This window comes from Hyaena hyaena, unplaced genomic scaffold (genome assembly GCF_003009895.1).
Source record: "Hyaena hyaena isolate Hyena2069 unplaced genomic scaffold, ASM300989v1 scaffold_232, whole genome shotgun sequence".
NCBI lineage: Eukaryota > Metazoa > Chordata > Mammalia > Carnivora > Hyaenidae > Hyaena > Hyaena hyaena.
In genome coordinates this window covers 823,074-845,221 of record NW_024080864.1, presented here as the reverse complement: position 1 = coordinate 845,221, position 22,148 = coordinate 823,074, and the positions used below count along the sequence as shown (strand labels likewise).

General features: G+C 39.3%; 1 protein-coding gene across 1 annotated transcript in view; it reads left to right on the top strand.

Annotated features, from left to right (window-relative positions):
- The window catches only part of PDE4D (phosphodiesterase 4D), a 285,677-nt gene that overhangs the window by 151,694 nt on the left and 111,835 nt on the right, over nucleotides 1-22,148 (top strand). The gene's annotated exons all lie outside the window — the stretch shown is intronic.

The window sequence follows — 22,148 nt, the reverse complement described above, 5'->3', positions numbered from 1 at the left end:
GCTGGCAGTCAGCACAGAGCCCGATGCGGGGCTCGAACCCACAAACCGCGAGATCATGACCTAAGCGAAAGTCGGACGCGTAACCGACTAAGCCACCCAGGCGCCCCTAACATAATTTTTTAAAGCAAATTGATGTAAAAGTATTGATACATTTTGCAAATTATGGTTTTAAAATTATGAATTATTTAAATCTGCTAATATCAGGAGCTAAATTTGTAAGCGATGAGTCGTAAAATGTAGGAAGCTTCCTCCCATGGCTTGCACCTTTCTACCTCATTCTGCCTTTTCTGCTCTGTTTGCTGGTGTAGATCTCATATTCAGCCATCAGGAACCCCTAAAGCTCCTAGAGCTACACTCTTTCCCATCGCCTCCATGGCTACTTCCCTGTTGGAAGCCACCATCTTCTGTGACCTGGATGATTGCAGTAGCCTCTTCATAGGTCACTCTGCTTCTGTCTTGGCTGCACTACAGTTTATTTTAACGACAGGAGCCAATGCGCATTGTATCCTTCCTCTGCTCACAACCTTGCAATGGCTGCCATTTCTATCAGACTTAAAGTGGTTATGACAGCCTACAGTGTCCACCTTGACTTGGTACTTCTTTCAGCTCTGTCCGTCTTGTGCATTCTTCCCCCCCTTGTTCACTCCGCTCCAGCCACACTAGCCTCCTTGCTTATCATCAAGCACATCACATGTGCTTCTGCCTAAACACCATGGCACCGCATGCGTTGCCCTTCTCCCCAAACACCTAGGGCCAATTCCTTGATTTTCCTCAAGCTTTGGCTTATGTTTCATCTTCCATATGAGACCAGCCCTGACCATCATATTTTTTAACTGCATCCTGAATTACCCCCATTCCCAGTCCCTGCTCTATTTGTGTGCGTATGTGTTTGTTTCTATAGACCATTTTTCCTTCTAACACATAAGTCAATGCATTTATTAGGTAGTCTCTCTCTCCCCCTAGACTCTGAACTACTTGTGAGTGAGGCTTTTTGCCCATTTTGCTCGCTGTTACAGATATATATAGAATATTGCTTTAGTCATGGTAGGTGTTCAGTACATTCTTTATTTTTTAAGTTTATTTATTCTGAGTGAGAGAGAGAGAGCACACTTGAGTGGGAGAGGGGCAGAGAGAGAGGGAGGGAAAGAGAATCCCAAATAGGCTCCATCCATTTTGTCAGCACAGAACCCAATGTGGGGATCTCAAGGACTGTGAGATCATGACCTGGGCCAAAATCAAGAGTTGGTCACATAACCAACTGAGCCTTCCAGGCACCCCAAGATGACATCTTTTGAAAAATAATGTCTTAGTTAATGATTGAGGTTATGTAAATGGCCATTCCCACATTAGGCCAGTTGCACAGTAGGAGATATCTAGGAGAACAATCATAACCCAAGATCCTATCCAAAAGTGAGAGCCTAAGTAGCTTTCTATTATTACCTTAAGAAACTACAGAAAGTTCCCTGAGGATAAGCCCACATTTTCTTGTTCCAAGATCATGCTTCCATAGTCCTATATTGGAAAAAAACAAATTGAAACAGATTTAAAATATGAAAGAATTATATACCATGTGAGACCACAGAAAAGCCAGGAGAAAAGATGAGATTGCAGGTAGGAGCCTGTACTACTTCTCTCTGCCTTAAACAGAGCACTGAAGAGCCCAGAGGAGGAAACACTGAAGTTCTGTGTGGCACCACAAAAGGTGTGTGCGTCATCAAAGCACACAGGCAGATGTCCTTTGTCCTCTTCCTTTTAAAGAACACCAACTCTGTAAACCACATTTTGAAAACAAATGGGCTTTTTGATATAGCTCAAATCCTCAATGCATAGGCATCATATATGGGTTCAAGGTGCCAACTCTCTAATCACACTGCTCTGAATCCAAGCTCTGACATTACTGCTTGTGAGACCTTGTGCCTAACCTCAGTTTTCATAGTGATAAAACAGTAATAATGATAGTACCTTCTTAGAATGAGGATTAAATGAGATAATCCACATTGTGGTTGGCACAATGCCTAGTACGTGAGCAACATTGGACAAGTTAGCTGCTGTTGTGCTGGACGCTATCCCTGTAGAAATGTTAAATGAAAAATGGTACTGGGGGCAAGGGAAGGGAAAGGGAAGTACTTGGGAATATTGCCTGAGAAAGGATGGTTGGCCATCCAGACAGGTCCTGACAGAGTAGTATTTTCCTTGGGGAGTTAACTGTACTCCAGGCTTTGCCCCTCAGACATGCAATCTTAGAACAATGATACTGTCCTGCTCCCTGACTATGCTGACGCCCACTCTCAAAGCTCACAATATCAGAGCCTTAAAGCCACAATATCAGTTGATTGCTTAAAAGCTACAAAATGTTTTGGCTACCAGCACACACATTCTTCCTTTGTAGGTAAGTTCAGAGAGCCAAATTATGATATAGAATGGATTTAGAATAGACAAATTTACACCGGATCAGAATGTTTACTGTCTTCTGCTTTTGAGCACCTAGGACTTTGACATGAGCAGTAAGGCTGGTCCTTTGCAGTAGGATAGGCCCCCTCCCCAGGCCCACACAGGCACTTCCTCTCCTCATAGGCAGCACTTTTCTCCTTTTTCTCAGATTTACTTGCTACCCACCCTCCCTCGAATGAGAGCCTTCTTTCTCCAGATACGTTAACATCCTTACCCAGTTACTCTCAGGGTCTAGCTTGGGAGTCTCTGGGAGATGGTTTTACATAACTCTGGATCAATCTCTTAATTTCATCCTGAGATGTGGTAGACACTTTTGCTTTTTTTCATTTCTGGGCTCTAAGAGGAATATTTCGATGTTACATGCTTGACTCTTTTCTTCCAAGAAGACCTAATAAGCAAAGTATTGTTGAGAAGTGTTAAATACAAGCTGGGCCCACCAGACTAAAGGCACGTATTAGCCCACCTTTTGGATTGGATGGAGCATGACCCGACTTGGACCCACTTACCTTTTTCAGCAGCCTCCTGCTGTCCTCCTCTGCCAGCTTTGGAAGACCAGAAAGTCAGGAAATGTTCTGTCTGAAGACTGACCTCTGTTGATTCAGACTTTTCCTAACTTGGCATCCATGACCAGATCGACCTCAGTGCTCCAGATTCAATCAAGTCTTTTTATCACAGTTTCTCAGCATTTATTAAAAATGGAATTAAATCATACTTTGTATATATTTTGTTGTTATTGCTGCTTAATGACTCTCTGCCCATGAAAGAAGGAATTGTGTTTTGTCACTATTGTACCCAAGAGATTAGAGGGCTTTAATGAATATTCAATGGGTGATTAATGCCTCTTAAGGCAGTGTTTTTAGTTGTTTAAATTTTTATTTATTTTACCTTATTTTTTAGTTGAGTATAGTCAATATACAATGGCATATTAACTTCAGGTATACACCATAGTGATTCAACAAGTTTATACATCATGCTGTGTTCACCACAAGAGTTAACAACTATCTGTCCCCATACCTCCCTATTACAATATCATTGACTATACTTCTTATGCTGTACGCTTTATTCCTATGACTTACTCATTCCATCACTGGCAGCTTGTATCTTCCACTTCACTTCACCCATATTACCAATCCCCCCTCCCCCCATCGCCAGCAAACCATCAGTTCATTCTCTCTATTTATAGGTCTGATTCTGCTTTGTATTTTTTTATTCATTTGGTTTTACGCTTTTTCTTTTTTTTTTTTGGTTGCACTTTTTTAATGTTTTTTTTTAAGAGTGAGAGAGACAGAGTATGAGTAGGGGAGGGGCAGAAAGAGGGGGAGACATAGAATCTGAAGCAGGCTCCAAGCTCTGAGCTGTCAACACAGAGCCCGATGTAAGGCTCAAACTCAGGAACTGTGAGATCATGACCTGAGCCAAAGTCGGATGTTTAACTGAGCTCTGAATGAAATCCTATGGTATTTGTCTTTCACAGTCTGACTTACCTCACTTAGTATAATATCCTTTAGGCCTGTCCCTGTTGTCTCAAATGGCATAATCTCATCCTTTTTATGTCTGCATAATATTCCATTGTGTATATATACCACATCCTCCTTATACATTTGTCTATTGATGGATATTTAGGTTTGCCTCCATAGTTTGGTATTGTAAATAATGCTGCAATAAACATAAGGGTGTACATATCACTTATAATTAGTGTTTTCATTTTCTTTGGGTAAATACCCAATAAGTAGAATTACTGGATTGTATGATATTTCTATTTTTAATTTTTTGGAGGAAATTCCATACTGTTTTCCACAGTGGCTGTACCAATTTACACTCCCACCAGCAGTGCAAAAGGGTTCCTTTTTTTCCACATCATTGTCAACACTTATTTCTTGTCTTTTTGATTCTTGTCATCTGACAGATGTAAGGTGATATCTCATTGTGGTTTTGATTTGCATTTCCCTGATGATGAGTGATGTTGAACACCTTTTTATGTGTCTGTTGGCCAACTACACATCTTCTTGGGGAAAAAAATGTTCATATTCTCTGCCCATTTTTAATTGGATTTTTTTGGTGTTGAGTTGTAGGAGTTGTTTATATATTTTGGATATTAACCCCTTATAGGTGGTATATCCTTTGCAAATATCTTCTCCCATTCTCTAGGTTGCCTTTTAGTTTTGTTGATGGGTTTCCTTTGATGTGCAAATTTTTTAATTTTCATGGAGTCCTAATTGTTTATTTTTGCTTTTGTTTCTGACTACTTAAGAGACATGTACAAGAAAATGTTGCTATGGCCAATGTCAAAAAAATTACAGCTTCTGTTCTCTTCTAGGATATTTATGGCTACAGGTCTCATATTTAATTCTTTAATCCATTGTGAGTTTATTTTTGTGAATGGTATTAAAAGGTGGTCCAGTTTCATTTTTTTACATGCAGAGGATAGGATTTTTTAAACTGAATATGTCACCTACTTGTTCATTATGAAACCAGTGCAGTAGGCTACAACAAGCAGTAAGAAAAGAAGTAATTGAATAAAATACTCAATTACTGGGCACCTGGGTGGCTCAGTTGGTTAAGCGTCCGACTTTGGCTCAGGTCATGATCTCACGATTTATGGGTTCAAGCCCCGCATCAGGCTCTGTGCTGACAGCTAGCTCAGAGTCTGGAGCCTGTTTCAGATTCTGTATCTCCCTCTCTCTCTGACCCTCCCCTGCTCATGCTGTCTGTCTGTCTCTCTCAGAAATAGGTAAAACATTTTTAAAAATTTGAATAGAATAGAAAAAAATAAGTGAATATCACATATAAGAAATTATCTAATGTAAATTGTTTTAGGATAGATATGTCTATATAACACAATACAACCCACACACATGCACACCCACACGCATGCTCATGCACAAAGGTACATACCCTTTGTAATCTAAGGTGCTCTTATCAAGGAGGGGCTAAAGGAGGGGTGGGCAGGTAGTGTTGATTTGTAAAAAGAAAAAAATATATATGAGGATTTTGTGTCTTAAACTCCAGCAATGAGGTTCAAAACAAGTCTTGAGTAGAAGCCCAGGGCTATGTCGGAGTGTCCAGGTGGGTGTGTGAGTTTAGTATTTATCAATAGAGGGTACTAGTCCAAAAATTGATATCCTAAAAAGCAACTCTTTTACTCTGCAATCCCCAGTGGGCTCAACTAGGCAGCTCTACTTCTCTTAGTGTAGTTCTGAATGTGATTGCATTCCCTTAGCCAGTAGACTGGAGGCTAGGGACTCAGCTAGCATGACCCTAACTTCTGTCCACTTCGTGCAGGCTCAGGGCTTTCTCTCTCCATGTGGACTCTCCTGCAAGGTAGTCAAGCTTCCTTTCATTCCAGCTCAGAACTTCCAAGAACATGAAAGCCAGTCCATCTTAAGGCATAAGCCCAGAACTCACGCACCACCAATTTTGCCACGTAAAGCAAGTCCCAGTCCCAGCCCAGATTCCAGGTGAGGAGACTATGCACATTGTATTATAATAACAAATGTAATAGTATATCATACTCTTTTTCATCCAAAAAGCATATTTCCCCTCACTCCACCTCTGCAATGCTTTGCTAATATGAGCCTTTTTTCATAAAATGCCTTCCCTTTACTTCTCTATATATTGAAATCCTACTCATCTTTCTGGGTCCAGGTCAAAGCTCCTTCTGTGACTGTTTCCTTGACATCCCCGATTATCTCATGCTCAAAGCCATCACTCTTCTGTTAGTACTCTCAGAACCCAGGTCTCATACAGTTTTATGACTATATTTCATATCATGCCTTATCATATAGTTACACACACACACACAGTATAGCTTCCTTTCTAGATTCCAAGCTACTTCTAAGATTAGGTGATCAATAAGTCTCAAAAACATAAACTAGTTCTTATGCCTTTTAAATTACAACTCTAAATATTTATAATTTCTCACTAGTACAGAGATATAGGTGGTAATCTGCTCAAAACTATTGGGAAAGAGAAAACAGCATGAAACATCATCCTAAAACAATTGCCTTTTATATCTTTAGAAATCCCTTTTCAATATAGTAATTTTTATACCTGGAACTTTGTCTTGTGTTATTTTTTCCCCAAACAGTTTATATTGAAGTTTTTAATGTGGTAATTTCCTCCTAACTAACATGAAGAAGCTTAAAGTCTTATCTTGGAAACATACATCTCAGCCAGCTTTTTTTTAAGGGGTATGGTTGAGGCACCAGCAGCCTTTATACAATAATGTCATCAGTCAAAAGCAAAAGCGGTTGTTCTGTCACTCAAAACTATGGACTTTCCCCGTGCACCAGTTTTGCTCATTGATAGTCTTACATTGTGATCTGTGGGCTTAGATGATTCATGTTTTTTGGAGGAAAGCTCAGTGGGCCTTCAGAAATTGCATGCAGAAATATGTGTCCACGTTCACATCTACATTTTTCTGGAGAGATAGTCCAGTATGCTTGTCAGATTTTTAAAGTTTAAGAACCCCAATTGTGTTGATGTTACATCTGCCTACCCTCTTAGAATCCTCGTCTTATGAATCAAAAATAAGATTCTTTTTTCTATTGCATATGTAACCAATTTCTTTTAGAGAAATTGGACATTTATATAAACGCTTCCGTCTTTCATCTTTACATTTACATCCCAGTGACTCTGGGACATATTAGAGCTCTCCTACTGAAGACTCCTTATCATGTCTCTGGCAACTTCACCAGCTTTGTTAATTTGCTGGACTTGGTATTCTTATTATGATCCCTAGACCAGCAGTGTATCACCTGAGCACTTGTTAGAGCTGCAGAACTTTGGCACTGGGAAATGCAGCCCTACTAAATCAGAATCTGCATTTTAACAAGGTTCCTAGGAGGTGACTGAGGATATTCAACTAAGAGAAGCCCAGGACTAGTGCATCTATTACCTCACTTCCTGTGTTTTTGATCTTTCAGGATCTTTGTTTTTAAATTCTCTATTATAACATTAACAATTATCATTGGATTTCTATTTCAATATCACCTACCAGTTTTGATGAAACCTTCCCTTAACTTCAAGATTTATAAGAGGTAAGGGATCAGGGAGTGGGACAACTAATCTATTTGATTGTTAAATAACACTACCAATCAGGGCATATGTGTAGCGTCTGTGATTTACCAAAAGAATTTTATGCTACCTACAGCCTCTACTCTTGGTTTAGTGTCTATGTTTTCCCCCTGGGTTTAAACACATTTAGAAAAAGAGGCTATATATATAGTCACTTATTTTAAGATGAATACTATAAATAAGGTGACTTTACCAAAAGTTGAAAATGCGATGATTATGCTGCACTGAAAAGGTTTGGTTTCCACTCTGAAAAATTCCAAAAGCAGAATTTTGCTGCCCATTTTCTCTTCATAGATCCAGCAGTGATAAGTTAAGCATACATCTTCTCAGCTCTACGGTGTGTGTACCAATCTATCTTTTTCTCCAATGTTTGACTTTCATCTCTAAGAGTTTAAGGAATTTATGGCTTGGTGCATTTGATGTGGCACAGTTCCACATGTGAGGGATGGTGATTTGGATAGCACGATAGAAGTATGTGCCAAGAATAATTGGCTTCTGTCTTGCGGAACAGCTCAAATACTATGTGTATCACAGCATGTAATTTGGGTGTACAAGATGCCTGTAGTTCAAAGTGCTTTACTCCTCTGCAGTGGCAAGCTGAGCTTCCTGTTGGCTGGCTTCTGTGTTTGCATTAAACAGCCTGGGTACAGTTAGAAAGAAAGCACCCATCTAGTAAGTGCATGCTCGTAGTCCTTCAAATGGTATAGACATTAGCTCCAGGATTCTTTGTTTTCTCTCTGTCCCTTCCCCTTCTCCTTCCTTCTTCCCCTCCCTCCTTCCTTTTTTCCTTCCTTCCTTCTATTGAGCATAATGCAAAGCAATTCTATTTCTGCTTGCTTTGACTCTGTCAGCTTTTTCAAGCAATGTTCCCTTGCTATTATTAAGAATGATCTGGGGCGCCTGGGTGGCTTAGTCAGTTACGCGTCCGACTTTCGCTTAGGTCATGATCTCGCGGTTTGTGGGTTCAAGCCCCGCGTCGGGCTCTGTGCTGAGTGCCAGCTCAGAGCCTGGAGCCTGTTTCAGTCTGTGACTCCCTCTCTCTCTGACCCTCCCCTGCTCGCGCTGTCTCTCTCTCTCTCTCTCTCCTAGAAATAAATAAAACATTAAAAAAAAAAAAAAAAAGAATGATCTAAGGCTTTGATACAACATGTAAACAGTCTCAGGCTACTCCCTTTAGAATCGGATTCAGTAAGCATGGAAAGGAATAGGAGAACCTCTGTTTTTAACTAGCAGCCCAGTAGATTCTTTCAATTCGACTGGTTGGAGAACTGCTAAAGTTCTCACAAGGAAGGGCTTTGTACTGAGATGGACCCTGGTTATCAACGCTAGCTCTGTCACTTTAGGTAGATTACCTAAACTTTTAGAGCCTTGATTTTCAATGTATAACAGAGGTATAATACTAACTCAGAGTACTGCTATAGAGGACAATGTATATGAAGCATCTAGGATAGTGCATGGTTCATGCTTTATAGTCAGTAAACATTAATTACTTTAGCACGTTGCAACATAAGGCTTTCAGAGGGTCAGCTTTGAATCTTGTATGTTTATCTGTGTTATGTATAATTTCTAAAGTAAAATGCAGGTAAAGCAACACATCCAACTTCTAATTCAACAACAGTTTTTCAAAGCCTGTGGTATAGCAGTATCTTGAATATACATCACCTAATTTAATCACCACAGTAACCCTAAGTGTGGCAGATCCAGATCTAGGCATTAGTGGGCCAGTACAGTATACTTTATATTCTCCTGCCACAACCTTCGTTCTCATCACTATGTCTGTTTTTAAGAATACCTAACCTCAGGGCGCCTGGGTGGCTCAGTCGGTTGAGTGTCTGACTTCCGCTCAGGTCATGATCTCACAATTTGTGGGTTCAAGCCCTGCGTTGGGCTCTGTGCTGACAGCTCAGAGCCTGGAGCCTGTTTCTTATTCTGTGTCTCTCTCTCTCTCTGCCCTTTCCCCGCTCGTGCTGTGATTTTCTCTGTCTCAATAGTAATAAACATTAAAAAAATTAAAAAATAAATAAGAATAACTAAGCTCTACACCCCTGCCTACACCTATATACCAGTAGCTATAAAGGCACGAAAGAAAGTTAATTTTCTGAATAATTTATTTTTTTCAAATCATCTCAATTATTTATCCCATGAAAAATATTTATATAGATCAGTGGTCCTCAAACTCAAATGTATCAGGGGTCAAGCAGGTAATATAAAAGGACAAGCTGGCTGGCTATGAGGCAGTAAGGAGTCGTAGGAACCATGACAAAGTAAAGGGAACACCCCATCTAAAAGAAGCAGTTTCTACTTAGTTCCAGGCTCTTTTTGTGCCAGGATGTGGGCTCCCTGTTGTCAAATCTTTAGCTTTTTTAAGGCAGGAAGAAATCCAAAGTTTTATGTGAAATTTCCCCATTTTTAAACAATGTGTGTGGGCCAAACCACATCCATGGATCACATCTGGCCAGAAGACTGCCACAACCTTGACCTAACTGTCCTTAATTCTTTGCTTCTCTTGACCTGGTTTAAAAAAAATCCATTAAAATAGCTTATGTATGCAGTGGGCATACTGCCTTCTGGGCAGTGTCTTCACGATATATGCACATTTTTGAGAATGACCTTTGGTTTTCCAGGTTCAGAAATGTTATTTTCTTAGAACCTAGTTAGACTGGGTACTATGACTGGTACTCAGAACTCAAGAATTTAATGTGACAGCAATAATACTAATTAAGTACTTTACAGTGAGAAGTGGATTGCCAAGTAGACAGGATACCATATTGGCCTGATCAGTTCATTCTCTACTCGTAATTCAGCCTCTGGGAAGCTAGCTAACTCTTAATCAGAAACTGCTTTCCTGAATATTGAGTCAGAACCTAGGAACTGAGGGACCCTAAAGAAGTACTTCTCTACGTCAGGTCCTAGAATCTTCCTCTCTTTATGGCAGCTTTACCACTGGGTTGAAATACTAGGACTGTGATCTTTTCCAAGATATGGCAGATAATGCTGGCCAAGTGTCTTCTTTGCTGCTGCAGGAGTGGTTCTCAAACTGATGGTGAGATTTCGTTAAAACTCAGCTTGCAGGGCCCTATACTCCAGGGATTCTGATTCCACACTTCTGGGGTAGGACTTGAGCATTTTGCATTTCTAACAGCTTCTGACATGATGCCCATGCTGATGATCTGCCTGATGGGGAACCTCTTTTGAGAACCACCTTGCTGCAGTTCATCTTAACCTGCTGCTATTATCTGTGTCTCTCTTTTAATAGGCTAAAGTAGTCATATCCTGGGACTGGAACCTGGATGTATGGACAATTATTAGGTTGTCCATTTTTATACTTTAAATAATTTTATTTAATTAAAAATATTTGATTAGTTATTTCATTTTATCAATTCCAAGATGACATCAATTCCTAGATGCCATCGATTGTAAGACACTTGTGGATTTTAGAGGCAGTAATAATGTGGGGAAAGAATGTGCTTTTTTAGAGTCACTGCAGTTCAGTAAATTAAGCCTCAGTTTGGGGTAATCACCTCTGAATTATGTTCTATAAAGCTGAACTTTGTGGACCCATTGGGAGAAAGGATAGCTATGTGTTTCTTTAAACAAATACAAGCTACCTGGTAAGCCTCCCTTTTCCAATTCTTAATGGAAAATACACTGTGATCTATGGCTGACTTTGTCATCGAATTGAAATTTATTATTATTGCATCTGTCCTATGCTACTCGAACACGACCCTGTACTGCCACATCTTCAGTATGGAATGAATCTCTTTTTGTCTTATTGAATTGTTAAGGCCATTCACCTTTGTTTTTTTATAGCTGATTATCAGACTCACTGTTTTCGTGGCCTCTCATGAAAGGACAGTTATAGGACAAGGAATGTTCTACTGTCCTAATCTTATTTTGTCTTTATGGTCATAAGTTACTGTTCCGAAGAAAAAAGATCTTGGAAAAAAAAATGACTGTGTTTAATTTCAATAACCGTCTTCATGCATGCATATGTAAGAGGGTGACTGAAGAAGCAGAAATTCTAAATTTGTGCTTACCATTTCTCAGTCTATTTTTGGAAAACATCATAGGGGTTCATATATTTATGATTTTTGAAATAAATCACTAAGGGGAGTCCCTTAGGTATGAAAATAAAAGGCCTAGCTGGCCTCTCTCTGGCTAGAAAAAGAGTGTTAACAGCACCTTCCCTTTTTCATTAGAAGTTGCCCGTCCCCCCCAGTCAAATTTAAGAGACTAGACCAAAGTACCTACAAATTTCAGGAGCCTACTGGGAGAAGAGAAACTGAACCTCTCTCTGCTCTTACTAATAAGGGAAACCCATTAGAATAGACCAGTGCAGCGACTGTAAGGAAAGAATGCTGACAGAACAGACCCAGGAGGACGTAACACAACTGGAGGGAAGGAAACGCGTGGACGTCCTCAAGGCAATGGCCCAAGGTTGTTGATCAAAGACTAATTTTTTTCTAAGGAAGCGAGATGAAATCAAAGAGCTACAATCTTGAGAGTCCGACATTGGGCTATCCTAGAAGCCCTGGGTGGCCTGAACCAGCAGAACACAGGACTTCACAGGACCAGTGTTCATCTGTGATACCACATGACAACAGCAAAAGCCTTCGTACTAACTGGCAATGCTTTCTCCACCTGAAGTTTAGAAGCAAGACTCCTTTTTAGCCTAAATAACTCCAGGGGTTCTTGGACAGTGTGAAGGAGGCGGAGTTTTCAAGGAGCAAGACACTAGATTTCCCATCGAAAGGGCAGCTCTTGGATCAGTGATTAACTGGAAAAACAAAAGAGATGTGACAATATTTACATCTAAGGCATTATGCTAGCTGCTGTGAATATGGAATCAAATGAGACAGGGTCTATTATGACAAGCACAAAGACTCTTTAAAATTATTGAAGTCTGGTTAGGGAAGCTTATGCTCATTCATTCGCAAACTATTGAGTCCCTCCCATGTGCCAGAAGCTGAGATTTACAGTGAACTAAAATAAACATAATTATAAACTCATGGAATCTTCCAAATTCAATAGAATAGGCCTGATACTGGAGATACTTATAAAGATATGCTCAAGCTTCTCTATCTTTTAGAAAAGACTAGACATACATAGCATAGAGTTTCACAGACAGTAATTCACTCACATCTTGGAGGCCTTTTGGAATCTCTTCCTAAATGAAAGAAAGACATTTCAGACAGAGGGGACAACATGTATAAAGTCAGAGACATGTAAGAAAAAAGGTTACTATTTTTGAGGAGCTTATAGTATGTAGAGTTCAAATAGATGGGATGCCAAGGAATAAGATCAGGCGTAAATGCAGGGTGGGGCCACCTTCTAAAAAATCTTATTTGTACTTAGACACAGTGGTGCACCGCTGAGTATGGTTAAAGCACGCTTGCCGTGTTCTGTGGTTTAGGTGACCTAGGTGGGACAGGTGGTGAGTGTGGCTAAGCAGAGAAGACCCAGGAAACTGCTGGAAGCAGGGAGGGAGACTAGTTTGGGAGAATATTGAAATGTTCTAAGCATGACATTTTGGAAGAAAATTGAGATCTTTATCATGTATTGTGTATTGGGGAAAGTAAAGTAGGTGCAGACCCCTGCTCTGCACAAGCTTAACAAGTGAAACATGAGAGCAAGTGCCTAATAATGTGCTGAAGAAAGCATAGAGTACCTGGATTACCATCTTGCACTGTGGTTGGCCGAGAAGGCTGCTGGGAGGAGAGGGCGAGGAAGTGATGACCATAATTGAAGAAGAGATAAGAGGAAATGAGCAAAGTCTTTAAAAAAAAAAAAAAAAGAAAGAAAGAAAAAAGAAAAAGGCTCAAAACATCCAAACCTCCTCCGTATAATGGTGGATGCTATTTTGAGAACATCAATTTCAAGACACACCATAATAATGTGTTTGTGTGTGTGCTTCAAAAGCCACCACCGTAAAGGACCTCGAGTTCACTCATGAAATCCAAGTACCAGTTTTCACCCCGAGTGTGGAATATTCTGCTGTCCTACAAACTGTAACTCACACTGCCACATTATATGGCATACATCTCACTTTCTTGGTAATTTAGTGGCCATATGAACCTGTAGAATACTTGTGGTAAATATGCTGATTCTCACTTTATTACCAAAGAGGGTAATTTTACAGTTTGTGAGCAGTTATGACCGTAAAGCCTAAAGTATGAGTCACAGGGTCTTACCCAGGTAGTAAGTATGTTACTGTTCACTTGGTTAGCCAAATGTCCTGGGCTAACGTTGTTGAAATTTAATTTAAACTTCAGTTAAAACCTGTATCTTTACTGGTAGATCTAGGGTCTGAATTCGGCTTCTTAGTTCTCACCTGATTCTGTAGTTTGGGGAAAACGTTTTAATCTTTCTGCTGTCAGTTTCTGTATCTGTAAGCAAGGGATTAGACCAAATTCCATCTCATATTGAGAAATCAACCATTATGTGGTATGGCAAAGACAGAAGTGTTAAGTATCCTCAACAGACTTGTTCAGTTGGTAACCAATATGATTAAGGTTTCTAGGTGAATCTGAGTTATATTGTGGGGGCATCTTCCCAGACGGAAGACTGCTTTCTCAACCTCCCTGATAGATAGGTGTAACCAATGAAATGTAAGCAGAGGGAGCTCCTGCCTGGAAGCGTTCCCTTTTGACGTTGCCATTCTTCTGTAGTAAAGACTTGTGAATGTTCATGTGATGGCCAGAGCATCAGTGGCCATCCTGCAACCTGAATGGCCTTGAGAATGCAATGCTTGTGTGAAGGATGGAGGAGCTGAAAGATGATAGGAGCCTAGATTTCTGGTGTAAATGGTGTCATCATTCCAGCCTCAGCCTATATCTGGTTTGTCTTAACATGAAACACAAACAAATCGCTCTTAGTGAAGACACTAGTAGTTGCCTCCTTCAATTTCTAACTAATATATTAGTATCACATTTATCTTTACGTAATTTTCCATCACTAGGCTCTGTCTTTACAATATTGGAAACAATAGCTTACTAATGAACTTGGGGGTCTTCTTGATGGAATTAGAGATTCAACATAACCCACCACATTTCTAAAATTAATTAATTCTTAAACTTATGAAAAAACAGCCACAATCCACAAACAATTGCCAATGTTTGGTAGACATTGGGAGGAGGAAAATCAAGGGAAGTTTATTAATCAAGGAGACCACAGCATTTGTAAAATGTTGGAAATTGTTGGGGTTTGGGAAACTAAACGCAGGCTTGATCTTTGTTTGTGGCAAGTTCATGTCTTATAGCAGGATGGAAACCTCTATTTCTCAGTACACCTGTGCTTTGATCTCCTTGTCTGTCATTGCAATGTGATTATGAGGATTACTGGGTCATTCTCAGCCAAAGTTGTTTTTGTGATTTAATGTTCGGGGAGGAAGGGGATCATTAAAGGATATCATTAAAAGGAGAGACACGAGGCTTATAATTGACCTTCCTTGAAAGTAGTCCCATCTGGAAGATTTTATCGGTAAACATTTATCAGTATATTTGGCTCTTAAGCAGATTCTTCGTCTCTTGTCTCTAAAGCAAACAGGCCCAGGCTAAAAAGCAACCACGAGTGCTCACGGGTGGCTTCTGTGCATGCTCAACGGGAAGAAAAATTACATTTAATTTTTTCTGAAATTTTCTGAACGCATGTACGTTCAGACTAGAGCTGGTAGGAGAGATCGGACGTTTTTGACATCCAGTGAGTAGGGGCTTCGAGAATCTCTTACAGCTCTGTGGGTGTGTTGAGCCCAGCACTAGTCTGCAACTTCATATTGTACTTTTCTAAAGTGCAGAAACTATTTTTAGGAAGACAAACGTTGTTGTGGTTTAAATAAAAGTACTAACATGACGCATTACCAGTCAAAATACATAACTCAAGTGGTCTTGTAAAGTTGTGTTTTTTGGCTGTCAAGAGAACTGCTTCGTTTTTCACATACCCAAATGTTCTCCTGTTTGGTCGGTTTTGCATGCTGGCTTACGTGTGGCAGTTATCAGACCAGTGCTTGTTGTGTGCCAGTTCCATAATTATTTTCAGAAAGAGACAATTCTTTTTTTTTTAATCAGTTTTTATGTGTTACCTTACATTTACTCAAATATTTCTTCAAATTGACAGGCAACTTTGTTTCCTCTATTCCCTTGAGAATATGCCTCAGTCAACTTAAAGGGCACAGTTGACCTTGTGGAGTATACTAATGAAGAGTATCACATCCCCTTAAGCAGTCGTTCCACACTTGTTTCACACTTGGCAAAATGTCCCCCTGGATGCATTTCTCCTGCAAGTAGCATGCGGATGGCTCCGTCCCCCACTTAAATGAGGTTCCATGAAGTTTTAAGTAAACTATGGGTACCTATCATTTGCATTAGAATGCTTTATGAGGATTTACTCTCTGCGTTTGGGGCTTTATTCTGTTTCTAAACACAAAGCCACAGCACCAGTGTCAAGATCCTAGAGCTCTATCTTTCCAGGTTTTATGTTTAACAAGAAAAAAAAAAAAAAAGAGCATCTCTCTAGCTCCCATATAGTTAAAGGTGGTAGACCTTACCTTGAAGCAATCACAGTGGTCCCACCTAACAGTAAGGAAATCAGGACCTTGTTTTCAAAAGAAAGGAGAACTGAATTCTGGGTATCCATAACAACCAGTTGTTCAAAGAGAGATACAGTCCTATTTCTTGAAGACAACTTCTCCTGTACATCAGCCCATGACAGGTGGATCAGAGTTAATGAGTAGATTCTGAAGTCTTACTGCCCACTTGAACTCTATGCCAGTTGTCTCTATTTATACCTCAAGAGGACTGCCCAGGAAAGCAGGTCTAAACACAAACCACACTTCACTAATTATCAAATTAACTGTCACTAGGGCCTGCCTTTATACACTACTCAGTTCCTCATCCTGACTTTGTCCAGTCCCTCCTATTCATCAGTTTCCTCCTCAGGTCCCCCTGCCACTAATTCCCATTTCCATCTTGAAGGAAAACACTAGATTTTCTCCCCCTTGATTTCCTGAACAGAAACTATCACAGTGCTATGTGCATGGTACGTGGTGAAGCAGTATTTGTGAAATGAACAAAGAACATTTGAGGGGAGCCTGGGTGGCTTAGTCGGTTAAGCGTCCGACTTTCGCTTAGGTCATCTCACGGTTCGTGGGTTCGAGCCCCGCGTCGGGCTCTGTGCTGGCTGCCAGCTCAGAGCCTGGAGCCTGTTTCAGTCTGTGACTCCCTCTCTCTCTGACCCTCCCCTGCTCACGCTGTCTCTCTCTTTCTCTCCTAGAAATAAGTAAAAAATATTTTAAAAAAAGAAAAAAAAAAAACATTTGAGGGAAATGAGAAGCAATCTACCCTTACCAGGAATGAGCTGGGAACCCCAGAATTAGCCTGTTCAACTGCTAAGTTTAAATTCTCTTTCAGTTTAAGCTTCTGGAAACTCTCCTTATTTTAGGAAGGAGTGTTTGTAATAATTATTTCATACTTATTAATCAATCATCATCAATTTTAGCCGATTATAAAGTTGTCCTGAGGAATTAGGAGGAGAAAAACCCTGAGTGTTATAAATATAATTTAGCATATTGTTTAAGTAGTGAAGAAACTTCTGTCTTCATTTTTTTTTTTTTTCTGGTAGTCAAGAGTGAGGCCTGGAGAACTCAAGAGCAGACTTGAAATGGTTTCAGAAGAAAGCAGTCACCCAAGTATACTACGATTCAGGTAGCCAGAAATATGAGAGGGAAGCACAGAAATGTTCGAAGCAAGTTTTCTTGGCACACATAGCTATTTAATTATCTTATTTCTGAAAGAACTATAGTACTGCTGTTACCTAAGTTGATCCGTTAGCCATTTACTATAGTAATATCCCCAGTGTAGGAGACAGAATCAATTACTGTGATAAACTGGATCTTTGTGAAAGAATACTAGAATACCAAGAAGGATTTTTGGTTTTGTCTTAGTTTGTTGTTGTTCGATTCCTTTTAGGTAAGAATTTGCATCTAAAAATATCACATAATGGGATTGTTAATCAAATTGTTCCATTATAATTTAATGAACATAAAAACAAAAAGAAAACCTTTCTGCTTTGTCCTACAAGATAGTTGAATGTTGGATCATTAATCAAAAGTAAAAAGTCATTCTTTAGTGTTTTTTAATAACTTGCAAAATTTCATGGCAATATACAAAGTCTAAGCAAAACTGACTTCAGAATTAGTATTTGGCTTTCAGGTCTTGCTGCATTTTGCCCACTAAACCGTCTTTTCACAAGTATCATCTGTATAAAAAGGAAGGACACTTTTTTCTGAAACACAAAGGCTGGCACATTTTGTAAATGCAGTGACGCTGTGGCCTTAGCAAAAAAGGAATGTTTATCGCAGGGTATCCAGAGTCTCAGAGTGGTGCTGAGAGTGCTCCTTTTTCTTTCTAGTGTCTCTAACATGGAGTTAGACTTGTGAGGTCTCCTCTCCAGGAATCCACTCTGTTTACTACTTAGATTCTACCTGTTCTGCATTCGAACCCTTTGTCCTCTCAGGCGTAGCTTGACTTTCAGGTGAAATCTTGGTTCCAAATGGATTTCCTCATATTTTGCCGGAATCATTCCATTGTTTTCTCACATGAATGACATCCTGATACCTGTTCAAAAGCTATGTTTCTTTGTAAAACTTCTTGTGAACTTCTCTCCATCACCAGTGTTTCTACATTTTGTGATCAGTTGTCCCAGCCTGTGTCTTTATACATTATCCTGGGCACATATTCCAGACAAGGGAATTTTTGCTTTTTTTAGTTCCCTAAGATTTTAACTTCTCCACTTTCTCCCTTCTCTCTTCCTAGGATTCCTGACAGTTGGATATTGGATCTCCTAGATGAGATCCTTAATTTTCTTACATTTTTCTTTCCCCTTTTTTTTTTTTTATTTAAACTCTTTGGAATTTTGTTCTACCTTCTGCAAAGTTTCTTCAAATGTATCTTCCAAGCTTTTTATTAAAACTGTTATTTTGGTCCTCACTTTTTAATCTTAATCCTGTCTTGTTTTTAAGTGATTCCTTTTTAATGGAATCTATTGTTATGTCAGGAATGCATTATCTTTCTTAGAGCATGGTGGCTCTTCAGAGGTTTTCGACTGTCTCTCTGTTTCTTGTGGATTTCTTTATTCACTTGATATGGTCCGCTTATTCTAGTCTCGCTTCTTCATTCTGGAGAATTTCCTCAAGGTCACCCATTCTTATTTATAAGTGACACACACACATGTGCACACATATACCTGCACAAAGATAATAAAACAACAATCATGACAACCATCAAAGTTGGGTGAAAATGAATGAGGCTCATCAGATCTAGGGTTTCACTATAGCATGGTAGGTTATTCAGCTGGCTTATTTGGGGGGAAGTTCTCCAATATCATAATGAGGAGATTCTCTAAATCCTGTCTAGAAGATATCTGTCTAGGGGCATTTACCTAACCACTGGCACTGGGAAGCATGTAAGGAGGTTGGACATCTTACTGGGAACTCCTCAATTAAGCATGTTTTTCTACTTTGGGCCTCACCTTCTTTGCCTAAATGCCTAATGTTCTCAGTTTGAAATCTCCCTCACTTGTTTTCTCCAGAAAGGAAAAATTCAGTGTCCCAGAGGAGAGAGAAGTAGTTGGGATCCAAAGTCTCCAGATAATTTTAATATTCTTTCAGCCTCTCACCAATCTCCTGCCTTCCTTAGTGTGCGCTGCCTCTAAGCACTGAATCTTTCTGAGCTTAGCAGAGCATATTAGTTCACTTTCTCTTCAAATTTGCTGTATTTTCCTGCATTGGGCTAAGGTGGCTTCCACTCTTTTATCCACTCTCTGATTTTGAGAAATCAGTTGAAATCTCTCCTTTGCTGATCTCTCCTCCACCATTATCTATGCCTTTGTGGATTTGTGTGTATTTATTTCTTTACTTTCATTTTAGTGAGGTGTCAGAAAGAGAAAGAAAAGAAAAGCATGTTTGGTTTCACCACCTTTTTCTAGAAACCCAGGGAAACCAGAGCTGAAGAGGAAGGTGGCCTGAAAGAGCACTTTAAAGTAGGAGGAAAATAAAGTGCAAAAAACAGTTTGAATACAAGATCAAGAAGAGTGTAGAAGATGTTGCTGCTGCTGATAGCTAACATTTATTCAGTGCTCACTATGTGCTTGGAGCTTATAAAGTGCATTATATGGGATATATTTTTCATCCTTGTAAGAATATGAAGTACCTACCAGGAAGTAGGTTCTGCGACACAGAGAGGCAATATGACTTGTCTAAGTTAGTAAATGGTAAGCATGGGATTTAAATCCAGATATGACTTTAGAGATATCCTCTTAACCACCAAACTCGCTTGCCTCATATAAATTGCTTAAACAGGGACGCCTGGGTGGCTCATTCGGTTAAGTGTCTGACTTCGGCTCAGGTAATGATCTCACGGCTCATGGGTTTGAGCCCCACATTGGGCTCTGTGCTGACAGCCAGCTCAGAGCTTAGAGCCTGTTTCAGTTTCTGTGTTTCCCTCTCTCTCTGACCCTCCCCGCTCACGCTTGCTCTCTCTCTCTCTCTCTCTCTCTCTCTCTCTCTCAAAAATAAATAAAAATATTTTTAAAAAATAAATTGCTTAAAGAGGGTTTTTAAATGAAAGTATGTATAACAAAAACTACTTTTCCATGTAAGATTTGGACAGCTTTTTTCTTTTTTACCAAAATTGTTAATTGGCCGATTTAATAACATCTTAGAAATATAAAATGCTTTTAGGTTTGAAAGTAGTGAAAGGTGAAGGGATGCTATCTGAAGGACGTTATAAGACTTAAGTACTCACCACTATATAAACCTGCAGACAATTCATTTGAATCTTACCATTTTGTAGAATAAATATACTCCTTATAACTTTGTTTGAAATTATATGCAGAGAGATGGAGGTTGTGTCTATGCAACACCAAACATCTGGAAGAAAAGAATTCCCAGCCAAAGCTTGTTAAAAAGAGATTCATAAGCAAAGTATGCTTTTGAATTATGGAAACAGATTCATGTCCAACATCTTGAAGAACTCTCACATGTATGTTTATGTTTCAAACATGGCTTCGAGATCATTAAGATTAAAATTCAATTAAGTGTGCTCTGTTGTCTTTGCCATCAATTTCAATTAAACCAGACAGGCCTGGCAGTTTTAAAGAGAAAAGGCTTCAGTTCTTTCCCTTGCTAACAGTTTGCAGTTTGGACTTTGTTCTTCCCAATAAGTGTATGTTATTTAAGGAGACGTTTCATGTTAAATCTCTAAGTGACCCACCAGGTGATCTTCATCAGCACTTACATAGTTGATTTAGACTTTAAAAGTTTCCAAATAATTAATCTTTTTTTAATCTCTTTAAGCTTTGGGCAATTTTTGTAAACATCCGGAAGCCACAAGTGCTCAGGCTTTTGTTGTTGATTTTGTTGTTGTTGTTTTTGGTTTCTGGGTTTTTTTTTAATGTTTTATTTATTTCTGAGAGAGAGAGAGAAAGAGAGAGACAGCATGAGTGGGGGAGGAGCAGAGAGAGAGGGAGACAGAGAATCCGAAGCCGGCTCCAGGTTCCGAGCTGTCAGCACAGAGCCTGACGCGGGACTCAAGCCCACAAACTGTGAGATCGTGACATATCATTATCCAAAATCTGTAGTTTATATTAGGGCTCACCCTTGGGTTTAGAAAAGCGCATAATGCCATTTATCCACCATTATGATATACAGTATTTTTGTTGCCCTAAAAATCCTCTATGCTCCACCTATTTATTATCCCTCTCTCCCCACTTTTCATGACTTGGCAACCACTGTTATTTTTACTGTCTCTACGTTTTTGCCTTTTCCAGAATGTCATATAGTTAGAATCATATACTATGTCGCCTTTTCAGATTGACTTCTTTCAATTAGTAATGTGCATCTGATGTTCCTCTATGTCTTTTCATGCTTGATAGCTCATTTCTTTCTAGTGCTAAATAATATTCCATTGTTCAGAGGTACCACAGTTTATTTATTCACTCACCTAGTGAAGAACAGCTTACTGCTTCAGAGTTTTGGCAGTTATGAATAAGGCTGCTATAACTATGCATTTGCAGGGTTTTGTGATGTAAGTTTTCAATTCTTTGGGGTAAATTGGAAGTAGTCCAATTGCCAGATCATATGGTAAGAGAGTGTTTAATTTGGTAGGAAATCGACACACTGTCTTCCTAAGTGCCTGAACCATTTGCACCAGCAATGAATAAGAGTACGTGTTTCATCTCCACCTCCTCACTAACATTTGTCTGTTGTCAGTGTCACAGATTCTAGCCTATCTATTGGATGTATAGTGGCATTTCCTTGTTTTAATTTACATTTTTCTAATGACATATGTAAAACATCTTCTCACTCACTTATCTGCAATCTGAGTGTCTTCATTGATGAAGAGTCTCTTAAGGAATTGGCCCATTTTTTAATCTAGTTGCCATTTATTTATTGTTGAGTTTTTAGATTTTTTGTATATTTTCATTAACAGTCCTTTATTAGATATATCATTGCAAATTTTTTTTCTCCCAGTATGTGAACTGTCTTCTCATTTCTTATCATTGTCTTTCACAGAACAGAAATTTTCAGTTTTAATGAGGTCAAATTGTCAATTATTTATCTCAGAGAT